Here is a 24,644-nt window from a genome sequence, read left to right as displayed (position 1 = left end):
CTACCATTCTCAGTGTCAAAATAAGAATTGCTACCCAGTTTCCCCAGAGTAGCCAAAACCTCACTTTCTAATACACTTAGACACCATACCACAGCTGAAGGAGACAAAGGAATAATACAAGGCAATCATGGGAACTGTGACGTAATCCTGCAAACATCAAGAAACTGCTCACAGCAAAATGTATGAGCTTCCAAAGATGTACTGGAAGGGTTGGATCTTACTGGAAGCAAAATCAGGAGTGACACTGGACCTTACTGACCATATTTCCCATCATAATTGATGCACATCACCATGTTACCTGGCTTTTTGGGTGACAAGAACAAAATGTCAGACTGTCAGTGACAATAACATGCTGCACTCACAGAAAAGGAGGAGATACAAGCAGGGGTGAAATCTGGCCTGCAGAACTTCCATCACTGACAACTTTCCATTGGAGATGTAGGGCAACCTGCTCTTATTCTAAGTTTAGCACATTCACCATGGAAATCACGGGGCAACAGACTAATATAGGCCCTTACAGTGCTGCTGTCAATCACTTTTCAAAATGGAACAAATGAATAGGTAGTTATAGTAAAATGAGAGACCAAGAAGGATGTTTACCACGGGTGCCGCATCCACAAAAAAAAGTATATTGCATATGGAAATAATGCAGAGTTCTCAGTTTTGCAAAGTAATCCCCAATTTACTGACTTCTTCGTACTAAAATGTACAGCATTTGCAAATGTCTAATTCATGCAAAATATACTATCAAGTCTGAATCTGATTTCAGAAATTACACCTATGATTTCACAAAACTACCTTTATAAATGATATGTGTAAATTCATTCACTGTGCTTCCTCAACAAATGTCCCTCAAGGTATGTAATGTTCTTCAGTTACAGGATTTAACTAAAATAAGTTCAACACTTGAGATAATTCGGTATTGTCCTTCTTCTTTATTATACAAAATTCAAGAACACGTATTATATCTGCCGACTGCTCTTTCTTTATACACATTTCTTCTCACAGTTGCCAATAACACCTCTACCCGGACAGTGAACCTTTTGAACGACAAGACACCTTCATGCCTTCAGACCCAGTTTTTCAGATGGCAGCCCATGAATAAAACTTGAATTCCACAGCCCTGAGCCTGTCATGATCCTTTTCGTATGACGACCATCAAAAGTAAAACACATCAGTTAGCATTATCTGCCTTAGCACATAAGTGAAAACAAGTATTACAAAGGGCTGAGTTAAGGTTTAAATTAAGATAATATTCCCTCCTTTCAAAGCTGAAAACCTTTTTCTCAACTCTGTATGTGCAAGCATACTTTTCTTGATACCTTTCTTCTAGGCTTTCTGCCCACCTCTCAGAAATAACAATATCTTGAAGGAGGAAAAAAAACCAAACAAACAAGAAACCCCCCCATACTAAGTCTTCTGAAACTTTTCCAAAGCTATATACATGCTTCACGCTTTATATATCAAGACTTAGCTTGGAGCAAGTTTTTAGTGCTAATTTATAAATCCTTGAAATATGGGGTTTAGAACAGAATGCTAATATAACTCCAACTATAGAAATGCTTGCAGGCACTGCTGTAATGAAAGAAATAATTACATCAATAAAATTATACTAGTTTGACATTAACAGTTTGCCCAAACAAACAATTCTGAATGACTAACAAGCATTATAAATATGACAGTTATCATAAATCAAAGTTATCCACGACCAGGGTTCATGTAGCTCTTTGGAATAAAATAAAGTATCATTAGCAATATTAGGAATTTTGTTAAGCACACAATTATGAACTTTGTCTTCCTCTGAAAATTTCATCAACTATTATGCTTGGGAGTAAATACAACATAAAAAACCTAATATAGCATCTCTTTGACTGATTGTAGTTATTTCTGAACATAGGAAATCATCATAACGTTAGTAACTTTGTGGTAAAATTTCATCTAAACATTACATCATTCAGTTTCATCAATTATTGCAGGTGTTTATGATAGCAGTTTTTCTATTTGTTAAACATATTTTTCTTTCCATATTATTTGAGGAAATAAAAATAATTAAACTACCCTGAGTAATTTTAGCATGTGATCACTTTCATAAAATCATAAGTACAGATTCAAAAGATGATAGTCCACAGATCCTTCTGTCCACACCTATTTAAAAAGCTGTCTTCTACTTTGACGTAGGATTTTCTTTTGTTCATCTGGTTTAAACTAGAACCTAAAAATCTTAAAGCTAAATCTACACTATGCCATCCTTAAATTTGCTAGAACATATCCCAGGAATAAGAATATATAAATATATTTATACATTTAGAAACTGATTTGATGAGTGCAAGCTTGTAAACAAGTCTCAACATGGGTTAAATGGTCACCTTGCCCCATAAAACATGTGGCTAGCAATAAGCTACTGAGCTAAGGAAGCATTTCTTTTCTAGCTTGTCTTAATAAATAAAATAAAAGAGCAATAAATGAAATAAATCTCAAATCAAAAGCCAAATATCTTTTCATAAATACTTGCAACTACCAGTAACCCCTGCCAAGGTAGGAAAATAACTTACTGAGTGAAGAAGAGAGTTTGTATTGGAAATATGGCAATATTCTGTGGACTCTACTGAAGCACTTTACAACATTTCTTTTAACGTACTCCCATATGTGTTCTATTGATGAGATGATGAGTCATTATAAGGTAAAGCCTAAAAGCATAATTAAATTAAAAAATATTTCCCAATAGTTTCTGAAGGATTCAATATTTTTCAGGCAGTTATTGGAATGGAACCAAAACGAGTTTTTCATAATCTGGCCATTCTGTTATGGATTGCTCCCAAGTCCGATGCACTTAATTTGTGTAATGCAGAGTGATGATCTATGATACGTAGTATCATCTCAAGCAGAACTAGTGAACTCTTTCTATTTCATTTTGAATAGCATGCCCAGAGGGAAACATTTAAGTAAAATAAAGGGCTTTAGCATGCAAAGTATGTTGCTACAGTAAACTGATGAATTAAATTATATTGACAATTCTCCTTACCCTGATAAATATCTTCCTGACCTTTGCTATTATTACATAACAGGCCACTGCCATGCACAGCCATTAACATAGCTATCAAACCTAAATATTACCTCTTTTGTTTCAAGTACATAAAATTTTCAGGCACTACAAGAACAGCACAGCTTGAACTACAAAGACCAATGTATCTACGCAGTTTATAACCACACACTGTTGAAAAGCTCAAAGGACAGCTTCAAGTAAGATAAAAATTTCAAAACAGGTCTTATGTCAGGTAATCAATTACAGCACTGTCATACTAATGGCCATGGAAAAGCAAGGGAGCGGTGACAATAGGTGCATTCATCTTACTACAGTGCTGGAAAAGCTCCACCTGTACTCCCATGCACTCTGTCTCCTGCCGTCCCCATGCGAGTGCATCCTGTGACAGTGGATCTGACAGTGGGAACGTTACCTATCTGTCATCCCATTTCCCTGAAAGGCACCTTGACTATAACTAATGACTAAAGGAGAGCAAGCAACCACCACCTCCTCCAGCAACATACAGGTTTCTTTGTTAGGATACTGAATTCAGTGAAGTACTGAATACATCTAAAGCTCTATGGAAAAGATAAAGCAACTTAAAACTCATTTTTGCAAGTATGCAGAAATGTGTGTACATGTATGTTGTGTGTGCATTCCTCTAATAGTTTTGCAACTCTTTGCAAACTTAATCCCCTTGCTGTAATTCATAGTAACAGGACAGTGTCTTGTTGCTTACAACCCTCATATCAATATGGCCATAAATTACTGTGGCAAAAAGGGAGGTTCCCCACACCCTTTTGATTTTCCAGTATTTGTGGAATACTGGAATACTACAGTTAAAGGGTCTGTAAACCTGTTTGCTGTCAGAGACTGTAAAGAGATTTTCAGGATTACACTTTATTTCACTTTGTGCCTAAAATGTAGGGGAACCATGAAAGCCCTCCATTCTAGTATGGAGTCACAATCTGAAAAAGATTCCTAAGCAAAATAGCATCCAGATCTGCCTTGAGCTGGCAACACTGAAGAGAGTTACAGTCAGATGAAAAATCTAGGCCTTAATAACTAATCCTAGTTTTGTGAACTTTTAATTTTTCTCAGTAATGCATCTTTTCTTGTGCTATTGCAAACCCATAAAATTTTACTGACAAGTGATTTATTAAGGAGAAGTTTAGCTTGGGGATTTCTATTAGCATGGTGTTTACAAATGGAGATGAGACAAGGGAGAATGTTCATTTTCATGATAGTGTCTTTTCCTCATAATGATAATAATATTTTTTCCCATCTGTCTAAATCTAATCTAACAGTGTTTATGAGTGGTTGAAGGCAGATTTTAATTAAGTCTTGTAGTTGCATTCATATGTATTTTAGTCCCTCCAGGGATCATTTAAAATTCCAATTTTCAATATAGGGTATGTAACCACTACGTCAGGTAAGAAGGAACCTGGGCTTGAAGCAGTTAATTTTGCATCCATATGTGGATGAATCAGCCAATTAAAACAAACATTTCTGGAAGGCAGAGGTTCACCACATTCATATACCAGAAACTGCTTTAATCTGCCAAGCATCAAATATCCAAGGTATAATGTGAACAACTACTACAGTTTTACACTACTGTTTCCATTTTAGCAAGAAAATTATTTCATAGACCCCAAATATGTAAAAAAAAATTTAAGCAGACCTTTTTTTATTAAATCCATTGAAGCTTTTTACCTAAAATTTAATGTCATAATATTTTTCATAGTCCTTGCAACCTTCAGCTGTAGCATAAAAATATAGAGCAAATCTACTGAATCAACCTACATGAAGTAAGGCACTTAGCTTAAAAGAAAAGAGAGGTTTAGCTTTTGCAGGAAATTCCTGAACTTTAGACTGCCTAGGCCAGCGTACAAAACACATCAATACTGAGGGCACCCTCAAAACTAATATGACATTTTACTGTCCAAGCTGCTCAGTCAGGCTTACAATGAATTTCTATCTTTGCTCTTCCATCACTGACAACAACTTAAAAACTGCTGAATCTGCTGATCACAGTTTTCCTGTGTGAGGACATATGTATTGGTTGTTCAACGTTCACATTTTAAAAAGGAAAAAATAATTAACTTTAGGGTTTGAATTTGTTCTCAGAAAAATCTCTACTGAAGTGACCTGAGCTTTATTCACAGTAAATTTTCATGGAGGTGCGCCAAACATTGCAGCAAAAGGCACGCTTTCCATACAGAACCATAAACTTACTGTTCACACATGCATTTTTGTCAGTTCCAACATTTAGTTGTTTACATATACACACACACACACACACACAAGTACAATAAATGTATAGGTACTATATAATTTTAACAATATCAAAGATCACACAGCCTACAGAGATAAGAGTAGCTTACAACTTTTATAAAATTAGAAATAACTCTTCAGAAATTACTTGGGAACACTGAGTACAATCCTCTAAACTAACTTTATCTGCGTAAAAAATAAATTGGATGTCTGATCCAAACCAATCACTGATGCTGGTTCTGCAGTCAACAGAGACACTTTTGCCACTGCAATGGATATCTCATCCCAACTAAATTAAATGCACATGTGGGGTAGGTGTTTTGACAATGCAAAACATGGGAAATACAGAGACTACTGTAATTACTAAACAGTGTTAGAGTATCTGGTGATGTTATATATGATGTATATATTTAGGGAGTGTAGCGATAGGACAATGGATAATGGGTTAAAACTTAAGGGAAGTTTAGATTAGATATAAGGAGCAAGTTCTTTATTGTAAGGGTGGTGAGGCACTGGAATGGGATGCCCAAGGAGTTACTCCATCCCTGGCAGTGTTCAAGGCTGGGTTGGACAGAGCCTTGTATGACATGGTTTAGTGTGAGGTGTCCTTGCTTATGGCAGGCAGGTTGGAACTTGATGATCTTAAGGTCCTTTCCAGCCCTAACTATTCTAGGATTCTATGATTCTATACACAGCAGACTGATCAGTTCCACTTAGAACATAGACCCACCCATATCTGCAAAGGTTTATTACAACAAAAGAGGAAAAATTAAATGTTCAATAACTGATAATAAAAACAGTATATAGGTTACGTTACTGTATAGGGCATCCTCCACCCCGCTACAAAGCCTGGGGATTTGCTTATTTTCCAAAGGAATGCTTTAAATTTTTATTAGGTATGTTGTCTAAATAACTGAGCACTGAAGATTACTTTAAAAAAAAAAGAAAAAGAAAGAAAGAAAAGAAAACAAAGAATGGGAATTCCTACTAAGATAGTTTAAAACCTAAATAATTAAATGCATTAGACTATTGGACAAAGTGCCAAGGCTTTTTATTGTTTTTTAATAACTCTACTGTTTTCTTAACAGATGATGCAGAACCAATTATAGTTATGAGACAAATTTAATCACAGAAAACAACAAATGATGACTTAAGTATACTACTGTGGTTAATTTTGACCCATTTATAAGTTACAATATAATTTCAGCAGTGCAGCCCTCCAGTACTTGTTATATAGAGTGCTTTTGCCACAGATGATCATGGGAAAACATGACAATTAGGTATCTCAAAAAAATAGAAAAGTGCATTCTGTAAACACCACTAAGAACACTATTTCTCTTTTGTATTGTTACATTCTGGGGTAGAAACCATGTGAATTTTGTATAAAGGTTTCCTTGTCACATCATCGACAGCGACTGTTGTGTGTCCTATTCCAGCACATGGAAAGCACAAATTTGCAAAGCAGTCCTCGCTGCTTCTTTTACAGCAGCAGATCTTTTACAGTCTTGCTATGATAGTCCCAACCCCCAAAATTACATGCAATTGTGTGAGGCTAGTACTGAAACAGGCTAGTACTGCAGAGACAGATGTCCACAAAAGTTCCTAAGCATTACTTGCCAACAGCAGTGCCACATGGCCTAAAAGATTATAGATAAAATTTATGAGCATACTCTGCAGCAGAACAAATTTTTGACTGTTTTATTTCTTGTTATTTTTCAGTATTAGTAAGAGGCACTACTTTAATAGATGTCCATAAAATCATGTCAGGCATGGGGAGATTGGGAAGGAAGCACCAGCTTACTGCTTCTTCCAATAAATGACCTAAGGAGCAGGTACTGAAGCTAAGGAATTTCCAAGTAGTTAATGCAGGGAATTGTTCATATAACACCATTAAGCTGCAGAACCCCCTTCTGCAAGATGTTGCTGCAAGAAGTTTACACAGGTTCAAACTAAAGTTAGCCTAATGAAGAAATCAATTTGAGGTTTACTTAAAGAAATATACACTATAACCTTCCAATGTCCTCAAGATGTAAACTACTGGAGCCGGGAGAGTCATTCATACATGTATTGCTCTTTACTTCACTCAAGTTTACATGTTTCCTTAGTGTATCTGCTTTTAATTACTACCACAGAAGGAATTCTGAGCTACAGACCTCTGATTTAACCCAGTACAGATATTCTTATGGGGCATATGAAAGTGCAGACATTAGCAAAGAATAGCTGCAGTTTTAGTTTCATGGATAAAACTTAGCAGTACCCCTCGCCACGCATAAATCAGAGCCCTCTACAGTATATGCATTCTAACAGTGAATCACGTATATTGCTGCCTTGCACAACACATCTGCCAGTTGTATTATCTTCCTGAGTCTCCGCAACTACCCCACTAACTCATCTTTAAAATCTTGATACAGAGCAATATAGTCATTGCTGTGTTGTTATAATCCTTAGTCAAATTAATTTGAAGTCAAAACAATTGACCTACAGTAGCGAGATTGCATAATTTCTATCAGAACAATCACAGCCCTTTACTGAAGCAACCTAATTTTTCATCAGCAAAAAAACCTAAAATGTCACCAGTTTATGGAGTTTATCTGTTGTGGAAAACCATCTGTTGTGACTATAATTAAATATACTGATGGACTGGAAATGTTATTTTGAATTATTTTAAATGTAGAGATCATGCACTGGATGACATTAAAGCCTATTTCAAAAAATCTGATGGCCATTTTTTAAAGTCACATAACCATAGAATGGTTTGAGTTGGAAGTGACCTTAAAGATCATCCAACACTGAACACTGCCAGGAATGGGACATCCATAACTTCTCTGGGTAACCTCTACCACTGTCACACCTCATAGTAAAGAATTTTTTCCTAACATCTAATTTAAATCTACCCTTTTTCTGTTTACAGACATTCTCTCTTGTCCTATCCCTACATGCCCTTGTAAAAAGTCCCTCTCCAGATTTCTTGCAGGCTGTCTTTAGGTACTAGAAGGCTGCTATAAAGTCTCCTCAGAGCCTTCTCTTCTCCAGGCAGAACAAAAGAAGGCTCTGAGGAGACCTTTTAAGTCCACAAAGTGTAAACATCTCCATAATCATCAGATCCAGCACAATCTGACCTCACCCTCTGCCCTTTCCAGGTGACAATAAATACACAATATTGCTTTCATGGTAGCCTAGCCATAATGTGAAATCATGTGGTTTTCAAATACTGTATAACTTTAACAGTCTAATATTAAAGGCAGTAGAAAATAAAACTTTTAAGGTTAAGCTTCCTGATAACTGCAGATAACAACTTTGTAATGCAGTTCTGCAGGAATTCAAACTTAACTAACCAAGTTCTACAAAATAAGAAAATCATATCAGCTTCCTCTCACCTTCTGATTCAGCCTGAAGCATAACTATAACACAGTACTGAGATAAACCACATAGTTTAAGGTTCCAATGAGATGACCAATAATGCACTAGAGGAAGATTTTCTGTGCCATATCTTAAGTCAAATAAAAAACAAAATCAAGTACACAACAATATGTATTATACTACTGATACTCTAGGATGTACTACTTATTCAGTTAGACTATAAAAAAGACTGTCCTTTGCATAAGGGTGAGGATTTGCACCTTGATATCCCAGATAAATTCTAATTGCAATGTAGAGCCAGCAATATATACCATCAGAATTCTCCTTTAATTTACAATGGATAAAGCATATTAATTATTATTCTAAACTATTATCTAACATACTGATTAAAGGCATATATTTTCTACCTGAAAGAAACAACAGCACTTTGATGTTGGATGAAGTGACACTAATAAAATCCTGCTGTTCTCAAAGTAAATGTTAAGTTTTTAAAAAATTTCTGCATTAAGAAAACAAGATTTATTTACTGAGGATCGCATTTTGTAGTCTTATTTTAAAATACACCCTCAAAGTCTACTGTAATGCATCAAACAGGTAAAAGCTCTTTCCTAACAAAAAATAACGCAAGTGTTATGCTTCTGCTCACATTCCCATTGCCTTATATTTTGTTATTCTGCAACACAAAGGTAAAAATACTAAGGCTTGTTTAAGTAACAGGAATTAACATGTAAATAATTAACAATGATCACTTACCAAGGAAACTAAGGACAACAAAGTAGAAGGCTCTAAGAATCCTTTTGTTTTTAAAGTGTTTTTAAAAAAGTAATACAGCATTTAAAGTACTATTCAAATATAAATATCACAGCTCAAATATATTGTTACATGGATCAACTAACACTGAATAAATTTTCTTCTCTTTTAAAACACATCTGCCTACCACAGTTCTCTTTATGTGTCCATCCAGGGCTTCCTTTGATTCCTTCCAAATCATTCTCTCCCAGGTGACTCCCACTTCTGGCACCACAACAGAGGTACAGAGAAACAGAGAAAGTTGAGGAGCTTGTCCTCTGCTCTAAGGCTGGGTCAAATGCATCTGTGTATTTTGTTATCGCCACAGGAGGGATACTCAGCTGCCGAGAATACCCCTCCTGTGGGACCACTGATCTGAACTAGTATGGCCATTTTTGAATTCTCTGCTGGCTGAAATGTCATCCGCTTGCTTATATCTAACCTGTATTTTAATAATCACTTAACAGGCAAGATAGAGAGATTCACCTATTGTAAAACTCCTAAATCTTTTTGTTGTTTTTTAATTATTGATCAGATTTTGCAGGTACCTCCTTTGCTTTCTTTTCTGTGCTCTTTCACAGTAGTCATCAAGAGCTTATTTCTTCCCTCTCTGCTCTCCATGGCATTTCATCAGTCCTCATTTCTTCTTTACCTGTTTCCTATGTGAGCTGATCAATCAATCCTAAGCCTACAGCAACGGATATCTCTATTTCCCAATTCTGCCTTTCCCCAGGCCCAAATCTTAGACAGTTTCTTGAAAACTTACTACATATAACAGCATTAATCTGCATCAAGGTTTAACATTTAATATATATATTTCATATATATAAAAATTATATTTATATGTATATATATATATATGTAATCTTCCAACTATTTGACAGAGCATCTGGCTATAATCTTTAAATCTGCATTCCTCCCACAGTCCCAGTTGTTTAAAACACAGTAGCTTCCATCAAATTACATACAAAATTCAGTTCTTCTCTGTCCAAATTAGTAAATGTATCTTCAATTTATCAGCCATGCAGGGTTTTTTTCCCCAAAGTCCCATAGTTAGATTGTTTGTTTTGTTTCTTCATCAATTCTCTAGTCATTCTACAAATTCCCAGTCTTAATTTTGAGCACAATAACACTTATACTCATATCAATACATTTCTTTTAACAAAAAGAATTAAGTCCCTATGAATCAGTGTGTCCACTCCTCTGAATTTTACAGGAAACTGCTTACAATTTAAGCAAATTACATGCATTTGGTAAGAAAACAATTGCTCTCCGGAAGTATTTTTTTAAGCTGCTATGACAGGTTATCCCAATGGTAATCGTACCTAGAATAATTAACATCAGGCTTGTCAAGCAAATTCAATTGAATTCTTTAGAAACATTATGTAAAATAGTTAATAAAGGAAAACAAATATGTGCGATACAGTTCTGCTATTTTGTTTTAGGGGTTGCAATTGTTTTGTTTATATCGTGCCTAAATACAGCCTGATAAATCTAAACATGGGCTCTTAAGAAAATATGCTTCCTTTCAGAAGTGGTGAATAAACATTAATTAATTAAATTATTAATTTAATTATTAATTTATTAATTAAAGACACTATACAAACACATTTCTTACAATAGGATAAAAGTCTTGTGCACATTATGAAATCAAAGGGAAATTCTAACTAAGGAACTTTCATTAAAGCAGAACACCAAAGAACACACACACACACACCCTGACCCTCTGTAAGGCTTTGAAAACTTACTCAATACTATTCTTCCCTTAGAGGAAGAATTTTTTTTTATTATTATTTTTTTTTACTTAAATAAAAGGAAAGATCTCTTTGTTCTCAAAATACAAACAGATGTGACTGAATTCCTGTTGCTGGTTAGCTCCCTAAATGTTATGAATGCTGCTGTAAAAGTTTGAGTCCTCTTTTTTGCACAAATAACATTAATGATTTGTGTAGTGCATAATTAAGCTACATATATGCTTCCCATAGGCCAACAAAAAATAAATACCCCTTGCTCCTTGTTTTTAAAGATAGGAACTTCTACTTTATTTCCTTACTTCGTCAAATAGTATCCTCTACTTTTGAAAGGTCACTGTCAAACTTACAGATAAATCAGTGAGAAAATCCTGGCTTTCCCATAGTACTTAATATGTTCCTGTTCCTCAAGTTAATGACAAATTAAGATTTTAAGATTACAAGGGGAAAGAATAGGAAATTATTAACATAAGTTCAAAGAAGAATTTGAAATCTGTTTCATTCTTAATGCTGTTTTACAGGTGTAAAATCATGAGCAACATCACATCCAATATATTCACAAGTGATGAAAAATAAAGACTTGCACTGAACTCTTTCCGTTTGTTTTCTTCAGCCAAAGAACTCAGAACTGGCTTGCGTAAGGTGTTTCTCAGTCTCTAATGTTTTTTCTTCCAACCGAGTTACCACAACGAATTAGAGGACAAGTGAAGCTTTTAAGGGTATATTAAATTCTAGCAGAGTTTTGAGTAAGAAGCAGTTAAGTTAAAGCAAAGCAATACCTAGCAACTCCACAATAATAATACAAATGAGTTTGTTCTGTTGTCATATTCTAGGAAAATTTCATTCTGCATTGCAATTACTACAGGTCTTGCTTTACTCATTCTCTACGGTATCTGAAACAAATTATGAACTTTTGTAACTACCATTACACATCATAGCATTTCCTCCAAGTATGTGATCCTAAGTAATCAATGCAGAAGAATCAATCAGAACATCTTGATGAACTTCACTAGGCTGATAATTAAGATGAACATAATAAGGCCAATCATTGGGTAACTTAGGTGGAGGAAACAAACTATTTCATTTAAATTACCATATAAAGTCACAAAAGATGTCATTAATGAAAGATAAATATGTTTAAAAATTAGGATACAAATTTGTCCAAATCTGTCTGTATTCTGTAAATATTTTATATCTGTACATGGCAAGTGGAGAAGGACTCAGAAAAATAATATCAGAACCAATGTTTAATTATTCTCCAAAAGTTTAAAACAGAAACATAATATCAGGCATTCAGTTAGCTCCTTTTGGAGATAGCTCTGCTGAAGTCAACAGCACTACAGTATTGATTTGGGTTCAAAAGCTGCTCAATAAATTCTGTCTATATCCAGCATTCCTTAAAGTAAACACAAATTTGTATTTTCCTGAGGTTTGTTATTCCATCAGCAGAAAACCTCTGAAGTACCTGAAAAATCCCATGTAGTCACTGTAAACTAGGAAAACCCTGGAACACACTAAAAGCTTGTTCTGTCAAGAATCCAGCATGATGAAAGACATTGAATGGATCACTGCATCCAGCATTGAAACAAATGGTCATTGAGGCTGCATTTCATCCCCTGAAAGCTTATTACTGCACCAAGTAAACAAAACAAATTTTCTTTCCTTAAGTAAAACACTCAGTATCTCTTAGCCAGTTACATCAGTTTCCCTTCTCAAATGCCCTCGCTCAGTGAGCTCTTACAATGACTGTTGTGACTGCCAGCCTGTCTTAAAAACCACTTGGGCAATATCTGAGCAAGAAACTAACACTATGGATGCACAGGACAGTGTAATGCCTTGCAGAGACAGCATACAAGCCGGGAAAGAAGGGTACAGTGGTAAGCATGACCTTCAAGAGTTTCAAGACAAAGTTTGGCTAACATACAAAAATACACATGGGAGCCCACACTAAAAGACCAGTAGACCTACTGGAATCCCAAATCTTAAACTCATTAAACTCATTATTCCACAAGAGGAGTTACAGTATGCCTGAACTGTAGGAACTATGTCAGCAAGGTTAACACGTAACTCCTCAATTCTTTCTCTTATAAGGATAAATAAACTCCAGTTTCTAGACGATATTCACACTGAAATAAGCTAACTTACCATAAAAATTTAAATTTTGTTTTCAGTGTTTGGATGACAAGAGTGCTAGGCTAATCTCCACCTACTGAAGACTAACCATTTCTCTCAAAGGATTATCTTACCCTTTTTTCTTTCAATGGACTGGCTTTCAGAACTCATACACATTACATGACCTGACACTTTCTGTGTTTGCACCTTTTTCTTGTGCAGTGAGGTTTCCCGGGTCTTGCATTGCAACCTTGATTGTAACCTTGTGTTGTAAACAGAAAGCTTCCCAAAGAAACCTAGACTTTCAACAAAGCTCTACTACATGTACAGTAGTAGAAATATATTGTAGTGTTCACAGTTAAAACAGGAGTTAAAACCAGAAGATGTGATCGTCTATGATAAATAAAATAAAATAACAACACTAAAATCTTACCCACAAATTTAATATATAAACTGCACAAATAAAACAAAGATTTGTAATACCGTAGGTGATCATCACGTAATGGCAACTATATACCTGGAAAGGAGATAAAAGTAGGAATATAATACATTTGATGTTGCAGTATTTAGATCTAGAAAAAGTAATTACAATACTGAGTTTTTACACCATGTTGCTTTCCACGACACAAAGTATGACTTCTGTATTATCTGCAATTTTATATATTCAGAAACAATGTTACTCTACTGCAGTGGATATAGAATGTGAAATTATATACAATTTAAGACTAAGTTAAAACTTCAACACAATCAATATGACCTCATCCCAGAATTTCTGTCACTTACCTCACAAGAAAATAATACACTTAGTGAACAGGCCAGAACAGTTCTTAGAGTTTTGTTGTTAAACCTCATTAAAATTTTCCATAAAAGAAAGAATCCTTTTTTACACTGAAATTTGTTGTAAATATTATTCCAGTTTATTCTGAACACTTGCCTAATCTAAGTGGCATTTTCACATGTGAAAGCATGCCATACTGCATTAGTCAGCAAACTTGAAGTGCATTCTAATCTTCTCACAACGGAGCCCCATCTCAACTGCTTGTCAACAAAATGTTATACATTGCAATAACATTTACAAGCTAAATAAATATATTTGCATATTTTATGCCACAGTATTTCTTAAATACATGTATTTCATGAATAGGATTCCCTAAAGTTTGTCAAACTTCTCCAGATTTTACCACTTCCACAAAATCAGATGACAGAAAAATGATAAGCACTGCCTCAACTGAGGGCTGCAAATGGTCCACGTTCAAGAAACTAAAAAAATTACCATCTAGACCATAAAGAGTTTTCAAACAAATCCGTTAAGAAAAGGACAGACTTGTTCTCATACTGCCAGGGTAAAGGGAAGCAGCATTTATACTGAAACAAATGCCAATCTACTTGGCATACTTAGTTTCAGTTACAATATCAGAGAACATATGCATATTGAGCATATTCGTAATTCAGTGAAGTCTCCAAGTCTTGTCTTGGAGATTTTCCACCACCTTATCCTCAGTCAAAGTTCTCCTTGCTCAATCATACTGGTTCATTAGCTAAACAGAAGGCCTCAGTGGATATATTAAAATGAACATACGAAAACAACTGCTGGATCCGTACGTGCCTACGACGGATTTGGAATGCACTACTGCTGAAATAAGGAAAGTTTCCTTATTTTATATTTGTAATTTTGTTGCTATGTTTTCCAAAGAGCTTTGGATACTTTTTTCTATTATTACTATGCCATTAGGGAAAAATACAGATCCTGCATATAGATACATACTCTGTTTAAAAAAGACACCACCACTACTCAAAAAAAAAAAAAAAAAAAAAAAAAAAAGAAAAGAAAAGAAAAGAAAAAAAGGAAGAAGAAAGTATTTTAAAACCCATAAAAATAGTCAATGAAACCCCAACTAACCATCTTACCGGAAATCTCAGAGCTGACGGCAATGTAGTCAAAAAACAGGAAGATACACTGACTAAACATTTTACGATAGCAAACTTAAATATTTTATTCTCTTCCTTCAAATACACTCTTATGAGAATTTTTAAACATTTTAGAAAACATTGTTACAGTACAGAAAGATCAAAATCTGTTTACTCAGCTGCTAAGCATCATATGTTCTTAACAGTAGTCAGGATGGACTTCATTAACTAAACAGAACTGAGCTGAAAATCCTTTCCTTCTAAACCGTCTATACTGAGAATATCAAAGCAGGGTGCAGGAGTAAGGTTCTCATAGCACATTTGTGCACCAAAGAGACAATCAAATTACGAGCTCAGTATGAGCAGCAGAAAAGAGAAGCAAGAAGTGTCAAACTGAGTTCTAAAAGCTTTCAGAGCAAATACTTTATTAATTTTATGGATAAGACTCATAATATTAATTTCAAAACATGAGTTATAAAAAATATACATTAGCTTCTCCTTATCTGGTAACTAAATAACAGCCTTTTTCACAAGTTCTTTTTCTTTGCCTTTTTTTTTTTAATTAAGTTTTCTTTTATTGTTTTCTTAGTTATTGCATGCATGCTGTTGCCTTCCAGTGTCTGAGAAATATTGAATATGGTCATCACTACATCTGGATAGATGTTGAGTTATATGCTCCTTTTCCTATTGAGATAGTTACCTAGCAGAAATGCAAACCACTTCATATTACGTTTCCAAGTCAGTGTTTCTACCTTTCCTGTGTAATGGTGTTTCTTCTTACAGTGACTAGTTAATGGAGAACAGAAGCTTCATGATTAATTTAATTTTAAACATAAAGGTAGGAGACTGCTACATAAGGATAGCTAGATGGGAAATCATGCTTTTATAATTTTCACTTTGCCAGTAACAATCTGCAATTTCACTGTGCATGTATTTTCCCTTTTACTTTCTGATCTTTGTCCAAGCCCAGATGCGTAACGTTTGTGTTCTCAGTGATCTTTACCTTGGGTATTTGTACAGCATCTAGCACAGTAGAGACTTGATGCGGGCTCCCAGGCACTGCTGTGATAAAAAAATTAGTATTTTTTCTAGTGTCCAGGAAATAACTGCATGCAGGGTTCAATCAAACAATGAAGTCTATTCGAACAGGATCAGAATCTCATTTATTAGGAACTGTATGTCTAGACCATGGCTAACCTGAATGGAAAGAAAAATACACACCATCTTATGATCAAGAACTTCTTAAGTTCATAGAATATGAACACACATTTTCTTGTAAACTAGTTTTGAAAATTATTCATCTGTGGTTTGATACCTTAGAAGTTTTCTGCTCTTAGCATTTGTTATGAACTTATTTAAAAAAAAAAAAAAAAACAAACCCATAAATGAAAAAATATTACCATCTCAAAGCACATAATTTCTAATACTATTATAAAATTAGAATTATTGAATCCATTAATTTTATTACACTCTCACAGTATCGATTAAAAAGACATAATACGACAAGCTACTTCATATCATCTTTTTCTATTCCTATATTATACTCGCTTTAAAACATTAAGTATTTTCTGTACTTTACCTTTTTTACCTAACAATATATTCTCAATTACTTATGCTGCCACTCACACGATTTAGGTCAAAGACCTGCATAACCTCTCAAGCATAACTTCTGAGATGAATTATGGAGGAAGTATCTTCCATTTATTTACTCAAATGCCACACTCTAGTCACAGGTCAATAAGAATAAAAATTTCTCATTGGAAGTTAAATACCTATGAAAAGTATGTCTGCATTCTGATTGGTATATAATGGGAAAAATAAAAAAGTGAGTGAGTCTTATAATTATATTCTTTCCAGCCCTATAGGCTCACACTCTATGAAATGTCAACCAATGCTACGGGGCAAAAAAGACAGCAAAGAACATGTAGAATTGACAATTTAAAATGAAAATCTGTACTTCTGGCTTCGCATTCTGAGTATCGAACATATTAGAAGAGGTCTGAGGAATTACTGCTTTTGCAAATAAGGGATTTTAAATCCGAACTAGATTAGAAGCACGAATTCATCTTCGTGATGAGGAAAGTGTTATCCACATATTATTCACTTGTTCCTCTACATTACTGGTTATTACTTTAACAAAAGTTTATATAAGCTAGAAAATCTACTGTGAATGAATGCTGAGGCATGAAAAGGTATATTATGGGAGAAACAATAAAGTGTATTTTCATAGAGGAGTTTTGAGAAGTTATGTTTCTGATACATTTTGATCTTCCTTCCCCTGAACTCTGATGCAGCAGCAAGGAATGGGAGAATGAATGTATAATGGAAATAACATATTCCTATCTAAGGAACAGGAGCTTTATTATTCTTTCAATACTTTTGTTAGCAAGGTATTGGATAAGAACAGGACACAAAATAACAAAGATTTAGTACTAATCTATATTTCAATGAAACATGAAATACACAAAGCAAAATATTGCATACAAAGAGAGATACGGAAGAGACTGCATCAGACTATTGGACTTGTGTTCTCTGATTCTTGTTTACAATAAGGAAATCAGATTAATTATTACATGAGCCGGCAGTGTGCGCTCACAGCCCAGAAAGCCATCCTGGGCTGCATCAAAAGGAGCGTGACCAGCAGGTCAAAGGAGGTGATCCTGCCCCTCTACTCTGCTCTTGTGAGAACTCACCTTGAGTATTGTGTGCAGTTCTGGTGTCCTCAACATAAAAAGGACGTGGAACTGCTGGAACAAGTCCAGAGGAGGGCCACGAGGATGATCAGGGGACTGGAGCACCTCCCGTATGAAGATAGGCTGAGGAAGTTGGGGCTGCTCAGCCTAAAGAAGAGAAGGCTGCGTGGAGACCTAATAGCAGCCTTCCAGTACCTGAAGAGGGCCTATAGGGAAGCTGGGGAGGGACTCTTCGTCAGGGACTGTAGTGACAGGACAAGGGGTAACGGGTTAAAACTTAAACAGGGGAAGTTTAAATTGGATATAAGGAGGAAATTCTTTCCTGTTAGGGTGGTGAGGCACTGGAATGGGTTGCCCAAGGAAGTTGTGAGTGCTCCATCCCTGGCAGTGTTCAAGGCCAGGTTGGACGAAGCCTTGGGTGGGATGGTTTAGTGTGAGGTGTCCCTGCCCATGGCGGGGGTGTTGGAACTAGATGATCTTGAGGTCCTTTCCAACCCTAACTATTCTATGATCTCAGGGTGTCCTGTTTTTTGCTGGGAAAGAGTTAATTTTCTTCTTAGTAGCTGATACAGTGCTATGGTTTTTGGCTTTATTATGATAATAATGTTGATAACACGCTGATGATTTTAGTTGTTGCTAAGTAGTGCTTACCCTGAGTCAAGGACTTTTCAGTGTCCCATGCTCTGCCAGTGAGAAGCTTGCACAAAGAGGGGGAAGGCAGCACAGCCAGGACAGCTGACCTGAACTAGCCAAAAGGATATTCCATATCACAGCACATCATGCTTAGTATAAAAAAATGGAGGGGAGGCATGGAGGGAAAGGGGGTGGCCATGAGGGGCCAACTGCTGCTGGGGTATGGGCTGGCCATTGGTCAGCAGGTGCGAGCAACTTGCATCACTTGTTTTTCTTGGGTTTTATTCCTTTCTCTCTCTTTTTGTTGTCCCCCTTTTCATTACCAAATTGTTATTATTATTACGTTTAACTATTCCAATTATTAAACCATTCTTATCTCAACCCACAGGTTTTACCTTTTTCGAATTCTCCTCCCCATTCTACTGGCGGGAAAGTGGGGAGTGAGCAAGTGGCTGCATGGTACTTTTTTGTCATCTGGGGTTAAACCATGACAGGGCTATAAACAATCAAAGCATTACAGGAGAAACTGCTGAATGTTTCAAGTAAAGTGAACATGAAACAACTCCGAACTCTTTACCAGTGACAAAAATAAAAAGTCTCTTACATTTTATCCTACAAGTAAAACAAAGCACACAATTTTAAATGCTTCAAACTGAAGCCTTTTGCTAGGATGCTGTTTGGGCTATATTAATCCCTTTAACTAAGTAGCAGATTTGTTCAAAAAGCATTACTGGACAACAATTAAGTTAATTGAACAACAATTCAGAAAATAATGTGGGAGACTCTCAATTCAATTTGAAGCTGTAAATGGAATTATTAGGATTCATGCTCCCACATCATTCTGCTTACCAAGCCACTGACAGTAGTGTTTTCCCTGCTTCTCAAATAAGTGTGAGCCTACACAGCTGGATAAACTCTAGTGCTCCTAGGCCGTGGAAGGACCACCTTCTGTGGGAATTTTAAGACACTTTATTTGAACTACAACCTCATTAGACAAAAGACTATTACCCTCGTTCAAGAAAACTGTCGCTGTAACAGAGCAGCTTTTACATCTACAAGTGCTTTTAATTGGTCTCAGCAGATTAAGTCAGGCAGGTAGAAGAGTCAGAGTTCACCGCAGTCATCTACACAGGAGAAAAACACAATACACCAAAGACACTCAAGGCTCCGATTCATTTAAGGCTATTTTTCTATTTTAAAAAAATCACAACTATACAGATACCATGTGCCAGTGTCTTCACTCAAGTAGACATTAGGAATTTGGGCAGACTCTCTTTTCAGCCTTTGTCCCTATATCTGCACCTACAGCCTACTTCTTTTCCAATATGTAATTCATTAATAAAATTCCCACTGTACTGTATGTGATAAATACTTTCATTAAAGGCTCATATATAGCAAAGTTGTCTTCTATTCCAGCTTCTCATCCTTCTTTTTTCTATCAGTAACATTGTTCTGCATATTCCTGCTCAAGTCCCTCCCTTCTGAGATGAGGGCTGCATGCAAGATCCAACAAACCAGCCAAGAGGGTCTTTTACCCTCACCCTCCTGCACCATGTGGGTTTTAGTAGGTTCTGCAAGATTATGGGATGCTCAGGTAAAGATGAAGGTAGGGGAACGTTCATCTACCCATTACCTGAGAAAAATGTTTTCTTTTCCAATTTGGACAAGGACTGTACAGCAATTATTCATGTTTGTCAAGGTTAAATTCTAAGATATTCTATTTTTGGAAAGCTGAAACACAACTGGCTGTTGTGTTTTACAAAGAATAATTCTGTAATTTGTGACTATACTAGTAAGCTTTCTCATTTTAGGGTTAAAGTTCTATACGTTTATTTAAGAGATCTTAATGTAGTTTATGAGATAATACCCTAGAAGTTAAGAAGATCTGAGGCATGTGGTAAGAACAAGCTGCTGAAACAACAGTCTTTCTGGAACCTCAACATCTCAATTCACTAAACATGCTGCAAAGCTCATCTGTTCCCATTCCTGTTAGAATTGTGGAAGTAAATATATTTATAATTGAGGTACTCCAATTATGTTATAATTCTTAAGGCATAGGAGAGGCATGCTAAACTCTAGATGAATGGAGATACAAATAGAGGGGAAATGTAGATATAAAAATACATTTATATGGTGTAGGCTTCTAAACAAGAGGTTTCATACCTTGCTTTCTAGAAACATAGCAGCAAGATCATTTTTCCACACAGCACAATTTTGCAAGCAGTGGAAGAAAGATTCCAGAAGCCAAAAGGCAGTATCTATCAAATCACAATACCACTCCTGTAAACCAATTAAGCTCATTGACTACTTAAGCACTGGAACACTGTTTGGGGTGCCATCATAGGGGCTCTGTATTCAGACAAAGGGACAGGAATCAAAAGCAGAGATTTGTGAACCTAAGAGGCTCTTGAAGTTCTGGTGGGAAACATTTAAAGAAAATTAAAATCTTTGCTGTTTCAATTTTAATGCCTGGAGCACGTATAGAGTTACTTCTTTCAGTGTATGGAACCGTAGTTGGATTAAATCGGACAGTAAGAATATATGAATCAAATGAATGCTATGGGGCTAATCTGATTAAGGACAGTAGGGTTTTGTACTTTTTATGTGAATCATTTGCATGTTTCTCATTCATGTTATTAGCTCACCAACAACAAATGTACTGCAGAAAGGATAAGTTACTCCTATATTTCAGAAAATTAAGAAGTTATTTTACCATTCAGATGGAAGTTTCTATAGAGTGAAAGTTAAAAACTTTTTACTATCTTCAACTTAAAAATGCAAAAATGCAGAAGTTTACCAGTGTCTGCAGTATCTTATGTATGAATACATCCCTAGCACATAACCTTCTCAGAACATGATGCTTTTCTTTACTAGAGTACATAAACTGTTAGTGTCTTACAAGGTTAATGCAAATATTTGTATCTCTCTAGTTTCAAGATGAACTGAAAGCAATCATTTCCCACTGAACTGCTCAAGAACTACACCACTTCTCTTTCTTTGAGTGTTAGAGACTCTCACCAGATACAGAGGAGTACAAGAATCTACTTATGTCATTCTTAAAATTTTTATTTTCTTTTTTTTTTTTACCATTCTTACAACTTCAGGAGCTTTGAACTCTTTAACAAAGACATCCAAGCAAAAAAAAAAAAAGGCAATAGGACAAAGAAAAGGGAAAGCAAGTACTCTCGCCAGAGGAAACTGCTTCCCAGGTATCTTATGACTTAATTTAAAAGCTTAAATTAAATAGAAGGTACCTCTAAGGTCACATAGTTCTTTTAGCTGTCAGAAGTTCTTTTACATCAGATTAAGATGTAAGCTATAGAAAACTACAAGACATACATATAGATAAAAGGTTATTAGGTTTACTCCTTACTTCCTCCATATGTAATTTTTCAACTCAGTTGGTGTATGAGCTTTAATTCTGTGGACTCCTGTGAATGTCCTGGCCTCCAGACGTATGTATTTAAAGAAAAAAAAAAAACAAAAAATAGCATTTATATCACTGAAATAATTTATTTTCCTATATTTCTCCTAGGTACTGTACAATGTTTTGATGTCAAATGGTATGCCAAAGCCTTCCAGGATGTCTTACACCATCCTCTAACCAGTTTATTTAACCAATTACATTAAAAAACCTATGTATTTTCTTCAGATAAATGATAACTTAGCTTCTGTAGATGGACTGACAACTGGACATATAGTTTCAATTTGGTATCCAGGAAAGGCATGTAATATTGAACGCAATTTTATTCATGACAACTGCAGTATATTATCATTTTGATCCTTCATTTTTATTTTGATTTTGATTATGGCTTTAAAGGAAATTCTATGTAGAAAAGCGAATGCAACTGCAACATCAGTTTCCACATGTACCACCTTTCAACTACTTCAGTACACAAATATCTGTCAGTATCAGATCTAACAGCATGATGGGCATTTTCTGCTTACGCATCATTATCAAATGAAAAAAAGATCCTGCAGTGTACCCTTTCGTCACAGCAGGCTATGGTATATTCTCAATTACACTGCACAACTCACTATATTCATATTACATGGGAATATATTCTCCTCCTTCTCAAAAAGCTGTCTTACAACAGCAGCTTTTAGAATAAAGTCTATTTTAAAATGTATTTTGCAACTGCGTTAGGTATCATTAAACATATATAAGAAGAAAATCTCTTAAGACAACACCATTTACAAAGTCATCATACACGGGAAAAAGTATATAATATAAATTATATAAATTATATATTATATATTATATAAATTATATAAAAATATGAATTTACTAATATTTTGGGGGGAAAAGTGTTAACTGATGGTAAGGGATAAGACTTTGCTCAAGAAACTAGGTGAACACACAGAAAGCTACCTTTTTGTAGTAAATCAATACATGAAATAAACATTACATATTTATTGTATTAGTTTATAAAGCATAGTAAAAAATAAGTCCCCTTACAGCCCAACATTTTGCTCACTGCTTTCCGGTATGCATCGGTGTAAGCTTACAAGTTTTTAATATGTTTAATCTGTTATTCTCACTACATGCAGCAACTGAGATACGAAAGAAAGGAAAAGCAAGTGTAGGTTGCATATCTGCTTTTGAAGATGCATTCTTTTCAGTGCATGTCACAGCCATTAATGATATTCACATCTTCCTTAAAAGATGAATCAATTGTTCACTTTAGCCTGAGTGACCTCTGCTGGTAAAAATAACTTACAGACACCACATTTGGGCTTATGTATATATACACACACACAGAGGAACATTCACACCCATTTTTCTTTCTAGCAGGTAGATGTATACATAAAATTAAGATGTTCGCATGTTCAGACGGTTAGTATACAAGAAGCACTGACTAAATTTGTTGAGGCAGTCTTTCTTCCAGAGGTTTTTAAAGAACTGTATAGTTAGAACTTGATTTAGAGGCAGCATATTTCACGCAGCAGCTACTAAATAACTAGTGGCATGTGAGGTTTAAGCCTGGAGTTTACTTTTACATATAGGTCTGAGGTAATACTGTGGTACAGAATAGTTCCTTCCATTCACCTTTCTGGAAGACACACCTGAATCTGGAATGAAGCCTTGTATAGTTTGTGAAAGTTTTTTAGATTTCATAAACTGATCAAATCAAATATTATTTGACCATTATTTTTAGTAAATAAAAGTCAGTCTGAAGAATGATCTCTGGTTTCACATATCCTTAATGGTATATAACTAAAATTTACTTACTTTGCAGTATATCAGAATGATACCATGAAAGCTTTCTGTTCAATGCATCTAATTTAAAGAAAAGTCATTTGAGGCTTCAGATCATTATAACCCAAGGAAAAAAAAAAAAAAAAGAAAAAATAAAAGAATTATATTCATTTTCAGTGTGAAGTTTGCATTAGAAAAATGTTAACATACTACTAGATCAGATATGGCAAGAAAACACAAACTACTAATTAAGAACAGGTACCCAAAGAGACACCAGTTTTGGTATCTTTGCTATCTACCAGCAAATATTTCTGAGATAGGATGAAAAACACCTTTATAGAAGCAAAAGATGTTTCATGGTTTTGATACTGTAACTGGTATCTGAACTGTGGGGTCTTCACAGAAGTGTCACAGTTGAACTCTAAAGAGTTTTGACCAGTAGAATTATTGCAATTCATGACTGTTGATCACTGCAGTATTCTATCTTATTTAACGATGTCCATGGAAAAAAGAGAAACATATTAGGTCTCTACTTCAGCAAACACTAAAATCTATTTGTATGCAAATAAGTTACCCATTATTAGTATAAGAAGAGACATAGGCATAAAGGAAGAAATACATTGTCACTAGAAACTGCTCATGAAATCTATTTCAAAACATGACATTTAACAAGAGCCTTCACTTGCGTAATATTTGTTCAAGCCTAGAAGGGAATTGGCAAGTTCTGCACATAGATGAGAACCGATAACCATAATATTTCCCATTCCAATTTGTTATATAAAACGTATTTTATCCTTCCTTAAGAACAACTTGATAATTATCAATCTCTGTTTCCTTATAAAGAAGTATATTCTCATGCTACGAAGCAATTTCATGCTCATTTTTCTACTGGCAGTTCTAAA

The 24,644-nt window shown here is 35.2% G+C and overlaps 1 long non-coding RNA gene across 2 annotated transcripts in view; it reads right to left on the bottom strand.

The window, feature by feature from the left end:
• The window catches only part of LOC136007318 (uncharacterized), a 189,867-nt gene that overhangs the window by 41,145 nt on the left and 124,078 nt on the right, over window positions 1-24,644 (bottom strand). The window lies entirely within an intron of this gene.

This window comes from Lathamus discolor, chromosome 1 (genome assembly GCF_037157495.1).
Source record: "Lathamus discolor isolate bLatDis1 chromosome 1, bLatDis1.hap1, whole genome shotgun sequence".
In the NCBI taxonomy this organism is placed as follows: domain Eukaryota; kingdom Metazoa; phylum Chordata; class Aves; order Psittaciformes; family Psittacidae; genus Lathamus; species Lathamus discolor.
This window is presented reverse-complemented; position numbering and strand designations above follow the sequence as displayed.